Consider the following 10,971-nt stretch of genomic DNA (forward strand, 5'->3'; position numbering starts at 1 on the left):
CAGATTTCGATTGGCAAGAGAAATATCTTCCCGAATTTGTTGTGATTCTTTCGGGATTTGTCTCGACTCTCCAATTTTCAAACGTCCCGAATTTTCTTCTATTTTGGGACTTATTTCTCAGCTCCTTTTGTTGCATTGGAATGCGATGTGATTTGTTCCACTTTTTGTTGTTGTTGTTGTTGTTGTTGTTTTCCATCGTAATGATTTTATTTCCTTTAGAGAAAGGATTAAGAATTTCTCAAAGTTCACGAACTTGTATTTTATTCTGTAGAACTCTGTTTAACTCTCTCTCTCTCTCTCTCTCTCTCTTTATATATATATATATAATATATATATATATATATATACTATATATATATATATATCATTCTATATATGTATGTAGTATACACGTGTGTGCGTGTATATTTATAATCCACATCCTTATATTCGGTATACATAAAATACCTCTTGCTCTCTTCATGCTCACGTTGTATAAAAAATGAATTCTATACAGATTTTAATGATAAGGTAATTTATTAAATTTAAGTTAATATAGGATATATTAAATAATAAAGTATAAGTTACAATGAATTTAATTGTAATGTATATCATTGAACCACAAAAATAGACTTCTGAATGATAAACAAACACTTGACGTGAACCATAAGGATAGGAAGTGAGTACTTGGGCTGCATCATCCGGAGGCCAATGAAATGAATCCGAAAGTATACAAACACATCTGAAATAGTGAACAAGAGGAAATCTTAAGATTTCATGTATGAACAGAATCGGACGCAACTACCCCAATGAAATAACAGCCCAAAAGTAAACAAGTAAAATGTAAAGTATATTTCTATCCCAGTAAACAAAACGTCAAAATGAGCGTAAAAACAAACAGAATTAAATACAATTAAATAGTAAATTGACTAATGAAATATAATTAAACAAAGTAACTAGAAGTATGAATAAGTATGTAATTCACTTATATGTAAGGTAAGTATAGGTAAGGTACGTATAATTTGGATAAGTATAGATAATAATACACTTATCACATAAGCATCCATTAAAGCTGCAGGAATAAAGTAAAGATCTGGACAGTTTAAAAAAACAAAGAAAAAATAGCTTTTCTCCACCTTGTTTTTAGTGTGTATTTAGGAGATAGGTAAGCGGGTTCCCCTTTGGCAGGTCCGGGTCCAATGGTAACTTGATAGAATTATTCCATATTTGCGTAACACATGACCGTGATGCAAATGATAAGATCCATATGTCACTAAATCACTTCAAAGTTTAATCCACGGTAAGTATGACTGGAACTTCTGCTGAAGACTGCTGTTGTTAAGTTCTTGACAGGTACTGCCGGTTCTTCGTCACTCAGTAAACAAAGAAAACATTTTCCGCATTAAAATTGGTGGTTTGTTTACGGCAATAACCATTTAAAAGGATTAGACGAGAAAAGCTATTTATTAAAATTACGTTAATTTTAAAATTGACTAGTTAAGTAATTACATAGGTAAAGTACTTTAATACTGATGCCGTAGTGATAATGCACATTTTTTAGAACTAGTAAAATTAAAGGAATTAAATACATATTTTTCTACACTCCAGGGGAGAGATTTTGATTTAGTATGAAATCAAAAGTATATAATGTAAATGTATTTACATGAAAAATTACCCAAAAATAAAAACCAACCAAAGAATCCAAATAAAACAATATTAACAGTAATGAAAAATCCCTAATCAGATTCAGCCAAAATTTGGTGAATTTTGGCAGCACCCTGTATAGCTGCTTTTCTTTTAGGACGTGATGATACAATATGAACATTATTAGTGTCTGGTACACCTTGCTTCTCATCATCGCCTGGGACTGACAAAAGAGGAATTATAGAACTAGAGTGCCGTTTTAATATTTCTCCAGTTTTCCCTTTAAAGACTTTCACAGCCGTAACTTCATTGTTTATATTTGTTATAATTTCCTTAATGCGTCCCATTGGATAATTACAGGGTTTAGCTAAGGGTTCCTTCAAAAGTACCATATCTCCAACTTTAAGTTCTTTATGTTGAACGGGCTTGTATCGGTCTTTTTTATTCACGGCTTGATATATCAGATTCCCAATAAATTCTTCATTGTATATTTTAATGAGATTATGTCGTACATTTTGTAGTTTCAGTAATGATGAAGGAATCTGATCTGCATTGAATTCCGGATCGGGATCTGTTGGGCCTTGTAGTTGAGGGATTATATTGATGGAAACCAATTCTCTGCCATGAATCAACATCTCCGGGGTAATGATTTCTGGAATGCTCTCTCCTGAAGAGTCCCTAAGAGACTCTTTAAATGAAATTGGCCTTCTGTTCACCAAATGTATAGTTTTGTGAACAATAAAATCAAAATCCCGAAGGGGAAGAACATTATTGCGTATTGCTCCAAATAATAAGCGCTTGGTTAGTTTCACACAAGACTCTACTAACGAGCCGAGTTTATTACATCCCTTGTAATATTGCTCAAATTTTAAGGATTTAATTCCATGTTCCTGTAAATATGCATTTGTCTCGTAATCGCTGAGGAAACTATAGATCTGATTTGCACCAGCAACGAACTGCGATCCCAAATCAGACAGACATAAGGAGGGAATGCCAAATTCATATGTATGAAGTTGTAATGCTCTAATAAATTCCTCTGAAGTTAAATCCATACAAATTTTCAAGTTAATAGCCCGAGACCACAGACACGTAATACATAACAACCATACCTTGACAGTATTTCCTTGTTCATTCTTTATTTTAAATGGACCCATATGATCAATAAAAATCTGCCTGTACGGTACGTTTTCAGGATTAATCCTGAATCGGGTAATGGGTAACTTTGATTTAGTTTATTAGCCTCTCATTTACTCTCTTACAAGTGATGCAGTTTGACAGAACTTTCTTCACAGTCGAGTATATATGGGTAATCCAAAAGTTTCTTCTAAGTTCCGCCAACAAAGGATAACAACCAGCATGTGAGAGCTTCACGTGCAATTCCCTTATAATCAGAGGAACCAATATACTGTCCTTCGATATTAAGCATAGGAAGTTGAAATTTGTTAAGATGTTGGACTTCCTTCAATCTTCGGCATTTACTCTTTACCCTTACCATGCCATCCGAATCAAGAACAAGTTCAACTGCAACAATGTTAGGCAGATTCTTCAACTGCTTCTGTTTTGAGTGAAAATAATCAAAGACATCTGGGAAGTGAATATGTTGATCCCTGATTATAATCTGCCTACAGGCTTCATCATAAAAGTTAAAGCCTTCATCTTCAACTTCAAAATGATCTAGAGCTGGATGTTTACTTTTAAACTTAGATTTCAAAATGCTGCAGAACCTGAGCACCACCGCATGCACTCTCACAGCCTTCTCAAAACTAGAAACCCTATTAAAAGAGAAAAGATGTTCCGAGCCCACATGCGGAGGTGAACAAGCACTACCACAATTTGCTCCACTTTATGCACTCGTTTTGGTTCAAATAATCCAGGTATAATGAAAGACAATGTGCTGTCACTACAGATCACATTGCTTTCGCTCTCTGTAATGAACTTAGGACCAGTTATATAGTTTGTTTTCATCAGCTGCCTAAAGGATAAAGGTCTGGTGATGCAGTCTGCTGGATAATCTTCTCCAGACACAAAAAGAAAATTTCATACAAGAATCCTCACACAGCTTATTGATATACTCTAACCTATTGAGTACAAAGGGTTGCTTTTTTTGTAGTTTGTCAAGTTTCAAGGCGTAAGACTGCAGCCAGGTCAGTACCACCAAACTGTCAGAGTAGACTTCACATCCAACTATCTCAATAGGATCAATGCAACCAAATCCTGAAAGTTCATTCTTCAAATCCTTTACAGTTTCAACGGTTAATGCAAGAGCTTGCAATTCCAAGCTTGGTATGGATTTGACTCCAATTGTTTACTCACCAGTTTATTTCTTGCTAAAATAAAGTAGATCTTATTTGTATTTAAGTTATAAGATACACTGCAGTGCCAAACAGAACCTTACTACTATCAGCAAACCCAACCAATTTATATTTGTCAGTACGAGCACCAAAATTCCGTGGGAACTCTACAGAAGGTGCAGAATTGCCTGCTTGCAGATATTCTTCCATTCATTGATCAACGGAGCAGTAAGTTTTTCATCCCAATCTAGTTCTGGTCTACACTGCAATCTGTGTAGAAACAATCTGGCTCGATTCAGTATAGGTCCGTTGAAATTAAGAAGATCGAACTGTGAAGCTATAGTAGATAAAACTTCTCTTTTTGTTGATGAATTTATATCCAGTTGTATGGGTTTTGTAGACAATGTATCACTCATTCGATCCCACTCAAGTCCCAGCAGTTTACTTTTTGTTGGAGTCTCTGTTTCCTGAATTTTGTCAATATCTTTCTGTAATGACATGTAATTAGACAAAAACTGCTGAAGTGAAAACTTATATGGACTGAAAAATATCCTCCAACATTGTATACATCCACAACAAACACTCCGACGTTTCTGCCGTAAATGCACAGTTGTCATATAAGACAACTGATAAATGGTTCTCTTGAGTTTCATCAATGGAAAAGAATCATTCGTAGAATCCAGTATCAATATCTTGTATAATCCAAGCATCAATAATGCAGGTGAACATCTAAGTCCAAAAGGAAGTCTACTATTCTTATAGCCAATAATTGAAAAATCTCCCTCTTCAAGATTTCTAAACCACAAAAAACAAAGGCGATTTTGGTCGACTTCCTCAAGACCTATATTGTTGAATGCCTTCTTTATATCAAAGCAACATAGTTTGCTTCCGAACCTCAAATTGATAATGGAAGTGGAGAGTTTCTGATTTAATGCTGGACCTGCATGCATAGTTTGATTGTGATTCATACTTCCTTTGTCACTCAAATTGGCTAGGCACAACCCTACATTTTGTGGTCTCACGATCAGGCTTAAAAATGCCCATAAAAGGCATGAAACTGGACTCTGGATGCTCCTTCTTGAATTGATCTAAATTTTCAATTCTCTCTATTATTCCAGCATCCGCTTGCTCCTTAAATACCATATTTATCTGCTTCAGTTTATCATCTAAATTTCCTTGCAATTTTCTTTGCAGGCTTGACAGTATTTTCTCTGATATATTGAAGTTATGTCCCAAAAGGTGAGAAACTCTAGGGTTCCAGAGTAATGGCATCACCAGCCTCCCTTCACTATTCCTTTGTAGTTTTGCTCTAAAACGTAATTGACCAACTGAGTATGGATTTCACAGTTTTCAGAGTACATTGAAGTCTCTCTATGTAATGCTTGGTCACAAACAGAATCAAGTACATCCTTGTCAATATCAACTAACCCACCGACTTCATCATCCTCTCCTTCCAAAACAAATGATTCATTTCTATTTTCGATTTTACCAAAATCTATATTAGAGGTTTGATAAAACTTAGCTTCTTCTGAAGGTAGGTAGTCTGGGGTTCTATTAGTTATTGAAATGTAGGAAGACGACGAGATTTCCAGGGCATATGGTAAATAAGGCAGATCATGTAAAATAGTCTCAGTTGCTCCCTTTAACACTACACCATGAGGAGTTCTTGAATATATAGATTTCTCTCCGAATACAATTTCAGTCTCAGTATGCAATAGCTGGATTTTGATCCCAAAATAAGCTGGATATCAGAAATATCTTCTGAACCATCCAAAAGTCTTGTATCTGCCAATTTATATCCTTTTGACAGAAATCCATTAACAACTCTGTTCAACTTGGGAAGATTCAAAGTAATATTTATATTAGGAAGGCACAATGCATAAATGACTCTTGAATCCCTGTCAAATTTCATTTCCACCTCGACAATTTTGGTGTCATAACTTCTAGGGACATTGATACCATTCACAGTAAGTTTAACACTCTCTCCTCTCCTATGACTGGTAGATTCAATCTGCTTGCCAACTCTTCAGATATGAAATTGGATTGACATCCACTGTCTTTCATACAACGCACATTGAATCCACTTATGTTACACGTGAAGGTTGGAAGAATCGTATCTCCCTCACTTGAGTTATTCAATGCCTCTGTAATAGTAGTAATGTTATTCTGGGATCTTTCCGCAGGAGTTTTAGCCTTTGTGTCTTTCTTGCCCTTGTTTTTTTCATGGAAATTTTTCTTGTTAAGGTCCAGATTCTTTTGACCAATGTCATTGGATTGATTTCCCCCTGGACGAGTGCACAAGTAATTCCAATGAAAACCTTTGCAATTTACACACCGATCTCTAAATTTGTACCTGCACTTTTCAGTAGAATGTGATGCCAGGCCACATCTAGTACATCCATCGATACTCTTCAATTTCTCAACTTTGGAAACAGGAGAAATGAAGTTCATACAATCTCTGATGTTATGGCTAGCCTTTTCTTGGACTGTGCTACACAAGGAGCATGGATAACATTTTGCAGTAGTAACTCCACTAGTTCCCTCTGGTGTGAAGTTCACATTTATTGCCATATCCACAGAATGATCTGTTACTTTCCCTTTCTTCTTATGGTGATTGTATCTTGTGCAGGCAGTGAAGAAGTTATCACCAATCTCTTCAATTGAAGGCCATGTATGGTTAGTAATATTTATCAGTAAATCCCTAAACTTCTCATTTAGACCTGTCCACACAAAGTATTGCAAAATATAATCAATAGTAACATTCAACTTACGGACATTCTCTATTATACCTTTAACTTTGGATACATATTCAAATGGGTCATCACATTTGTCCAAGTTTAGCTCAGATAGCTGCTTGATGGTGCTGAATTTCTGAACGTCTGGAGAAGCAAGTGCCTTTTCTAAGAGCTCCTTTGCTTTACTATATCCTTGGTTATGAGATTCCAAGGAATCTATCAAAACCAAGGCTCTTCCAGTTATCTGCTGCTTTAGGAGTAAAAGCTTTTCGTAGTCAGAATATTCATACCTGTTGATAACTGCCTCAAATTGAGATAGAAATTTAGTTAGATCTTCAGTCTCTTGACCAGAGTATCGAGGTAAAGGAGCCGTTGGTCTCTTCAAAAGGGGAAGAGCTGGAGTTGGGGGTGATGGTGTAGTCGGTACAGGCGATTGGAGCTTAAATAAACACGAACGTAGTTTGTCTTGATAATTTTCACAGGCCTCCAATTCCTCCATCTGTTCACTTTCGTTTTCTTCAGAACTCCATTTTATACCCTGTATTTGAAGATCCAATTCCTTCAAACGTGCCATGTTGTCAGTCAACTTAGACTCAAGTGCTAGCTTATCTGAAGCTTCAAGTAAGATGAACTGATCACGTCGATCAAACGACTCCGTAACAGACTTTCTTACAAACTTCCGAGAAGTTATTAATCTCTTCAGTTCAGTCATCTTGACTAATATATAAGTAACAATAGACCACAGTAAAACAATAAAATGCAGTACTAATATAAGCAGAAGTGTATAAACAGTAATCACAAAAGTAACTTAACGTAAATTTTATGCAAATTATCACCTTGGACCCAAAACCTACCTCCGGGAAACGCAGCCACCCACTCAACTTCCAGATCCTGTCACGGTCGCCATGTATAAAAATGAATTCTATACAGATTTTAATGATAAGGTAATTTATTAAATTTATAAGTTAATATAGGATATATTAAATAATAAAGTATAAGTTACAATGAATTTAATTGTAATGTATATCATTGAACCACAAAAATAGACTTCTGAATGATAAACAAACACTTGACGTGAACCATAAGGATAGGAAGTGAGTACTTGGGCTGCATCATCCGGAGGCCAATGAAATGAATCCGAAAGTATACAAACACATCTGAAATAGTGAACAAGAGGAAATCTTAAGATTTCATGTATGAACAGAATCGGACGCAACTACCCCAATGAAATAACAGCCCAAAAGTAAACAAGTAAAATGTAAAGTATATTTCTATCCCAGTAAACAAAACGTCAAAATGAGCGTAAAAACAAACAGAATTCAATACAATTAAATAGTAAATTGACTAATGAAATATAATTAAACAAAGTAACTAGAAGTATGAATAAGTATGTAATTCACTTATATGTAAGGTAAGTATAGGTAAGGTACGTATAATTTGGATAAGTATAGATAATAATACACTTATCACATAAGCATCCATTAAAAGCTGCAGGAATAAAAGTAAAGATCTGGACAGTTTTAAAAAACAAAGAAAAAATAGCTTTTCTCTCACCTTGTTTTTAGTGTGATTTAGGAGATAGGTAAGCGGGTTCCCCTTTGGCAGGTCCGGGTCCAATGGTAACTTGATAGAATTATTCCATATTTGCGTAACACATGACCGTGATGCAAATGATAAGATCCATATGTCACTAAATCACTTCAAAGTTTAATCCACGGTAAGTATGAACCTGGAACTTCTGCTGAAGACTGCTGTTGTTAAGTTCTTGACAGGTACTGCCGGTTCTTCGTCACTCAGTAAACAAAGAAAACATTTTCCGCATTAAAATTGGTGGTTTGTTTACGGCAATAACCATTTAAAAGGATTAGACGAGAAAAGCTATTTATTAAAATTACGTTAATTTTAAAATTGACTAGTTAAGTAATTACATAGGTAAAGTACTTTAATACTGATGCCGTAGTGATAATGCATATTTTTTTTAGAACTAGTAAAATTAAAGGAATTAATACATATTTTACTACACACGTTTTATGTTTCATATTTTATCTCGAAAGTACGTTGTAAAGCATATCTATATCATTAAAATATGAATATAATTCACGCAGATACATGAATCTATATGCAGTATGAATATTTTTATTTTCCAGAACACATTCACATTGAAATTTCAACCAATCTCTACATTTCGAAGTATTTTAGTGGTGATATTTCTCTCTAAATGTAGTTTGTAAAGTTTGCCACAATCATTATGGTTTTCTACCAGCGAATCATTTTTAATTGTTGTTGCCAATTGCATTTACTGGTTGCAAATTAATTGTCTTTTGGGATTTGCTGTATTTTTCGAATATCTATATATAGATGCCATTCATATTTATGGCTTTGCAACAGTTTTGATTTGGAATGCTGAAATGTATGCAATTACCACTAAAACTTCAATTTATCAATTACTGAATAATGCAGATAAATAAATCACTCAGTAAGCAAAGTGAATTTATATTTGCGCCGAGATGCTATTTTTCATCAAATATATAAAGCAGTGATCAAGGTATTAAAAATCAGATACAATTTATGTTTCCGAATATTAGCTGCAGATTCATTCATTGTCTAATTACTGGAGACCTGGATGGTGTGGCTTGCTCATTGCTTCGCTTGGAATTTCCAATATTTGTAATCGTTTCTAGAAAAAAAGCTGACACTTAATCGAAAATATGTATAGCAACTGAATAAAAAGAATTTGTACCTTAAAAACCTACAACGGTCATAAATAATCAAAATACTATTCTTCAAAATGAAATAATACTTTCGATTGAATCGAATTATAAGCAACAAGAAGAGGGAAGGTAAATGGCGTTTATGCCTTTGTTTTCAAGTTTCGCTCTCTCCCTCAACCAGGAAATAAGAACGTCAGGGGGATGGAGGGTGCGAGGTGGGGGTGCGGGAGGGAAGGAGAAGGGGAGGGGATTTGGAGGGGTTGTGGTGGGAAGGGGAAAGATTGGGAGGGAAGGAAGGGGCTGGATTAGTAGGGAAAGGTAAGGAAAGGGGAGGGGTTGGGATGGGAATAGGGAGAGATTGGGAAGGGAAGGAGAGGATTGGGAGGGGATGGGGAAGGAGATGGATGGGAATGGGAGGGGATGGGTTGGGAGGTGGTGGGGGGGGGGGGAAGGAGACTCAAAACAAAACCAAAATTACTTATGCACAGACTTGAAACCAAACTATTATTCATTCTTCTCTGGACTCTGAGGAATCTACTCTCCTGTCTGTCAGCCCCAAAGTAAAAAGTTTTTGTTTTATGCCTCTGCAGTATCACCCACATTTTACGATTTTCCCTTGTTGTTTTGTATTCGCGCTCGTCCCGATATAAATCTGTGTGTCTCTCTCAGCAAACCTGTTGCATGATTTGACACTCTGCTATCCAGACCTTGGGCCGAAATTCACTTGTGCCTTTTTCCTAGCCGAATTTTCCTTTGCCTTTTTCCCACCTTTTTCCTGGGAGAATTTCTACTTTGCCATTTTCGTAGCCGAATTTGTCCTTTAATATTTGAAAAAAATATATATATATATAAAACATCAAAGAAATGGAAGAATAACATAGCGCAGCATCATTTAGCTTATTATACTGTAATAATGCTGACTCATCTAAATAAAGTTTTAAATTTGATTTCAATTCCACTTATTTTAATTTATGAACAGAGTCACTGTAATTAGTTGCATAATTTATGCAGATTGAATTATTCATATCCATATTTAGTGGGTTTAGAGTAATGCAATCCGTATGTATGTATGTATGAAGGGTCTTGTTGCACATTGCCATTTAGAACATTTTAGACGCGTAGAAATTAATCTGAATCCGAGAATTGCTCTTTGCTTTTGTGAGACGCTAATGCTTTAAACTTCCACGTGTCTCTGCGATCCTTGGAATTCCCAAGTCTTCCTTTGCGCCATTCATGTGCTAATCCTCGTCCTTGGTGGTGGCCTTTGTCTCTGTGCTTGTAGCAAGCAAGCGCGCCATTAAATACTCCACTTCCCGCTCAGGTATGATGGTGAATTTCCTCGGCACACCTGCCAGGCAGTTATCTGATTAACAAATGTGCAAATGCTGAGCTTGTGTAGGAACGTAGGGTGGGAAAATGTTCTAATAATATTAGAGTTTTTAATGAGGATGGTAGGGCAGCTAGCCTCTGCAAGGATGTGAATTACCTTTGTGATTTTAGGAAATATTGGAGTAAATAGATTTTGAGTACAGAACCAACGATCACTAATTGATTTCCGCCATTTTGTAAATTTAAAATACAAAAAAAAATTTCCTGGTCGAGGGATAATTA

The 10,971-nt window shown here is 35.5% G+C and overlaps 1 long non-coding RNA gene across 1 annotated transcript; it reads right to left on the reverse strand.

The window, feature by feature from the left end:
• Nucleotides 1-7,644: 7,644 nt before the first annotated feature.
• LOC135212638 (uncharacterized) lies at nt 7,645-8,630 on the reverse strand. The gene is made up of 2 exons (XR_010313949.1): nt 8,204-8,630; nt 7,645-7,806 (listed from the first exon to the last, which is right to left on the reverse strand). It is a non-coding gene; the product is annotated as an uncharacterized LOC135212638 (long non-coding RNA).
• Between the last annotated feature and the right edge of the window lie 2,341 nt (nt 8,631-10,971).

Source organism: Macrobrachium nipponense, chromosome 19, assembly GCF_015104395.2.
Source record: "Macrobrachium nipponense isolate FS-2020 chromosome 19, ASM1510439v2, whole genome shotgun sequence".
In the NCBI taxonomy this organism is placed as follows: domain Eukaryota; kingdom Metazoa; phylum Arthropoda; class Malacostraca; order Decapoda; family Palaemonidae; genus Macrobrachium; species Macrobrachium nipponense.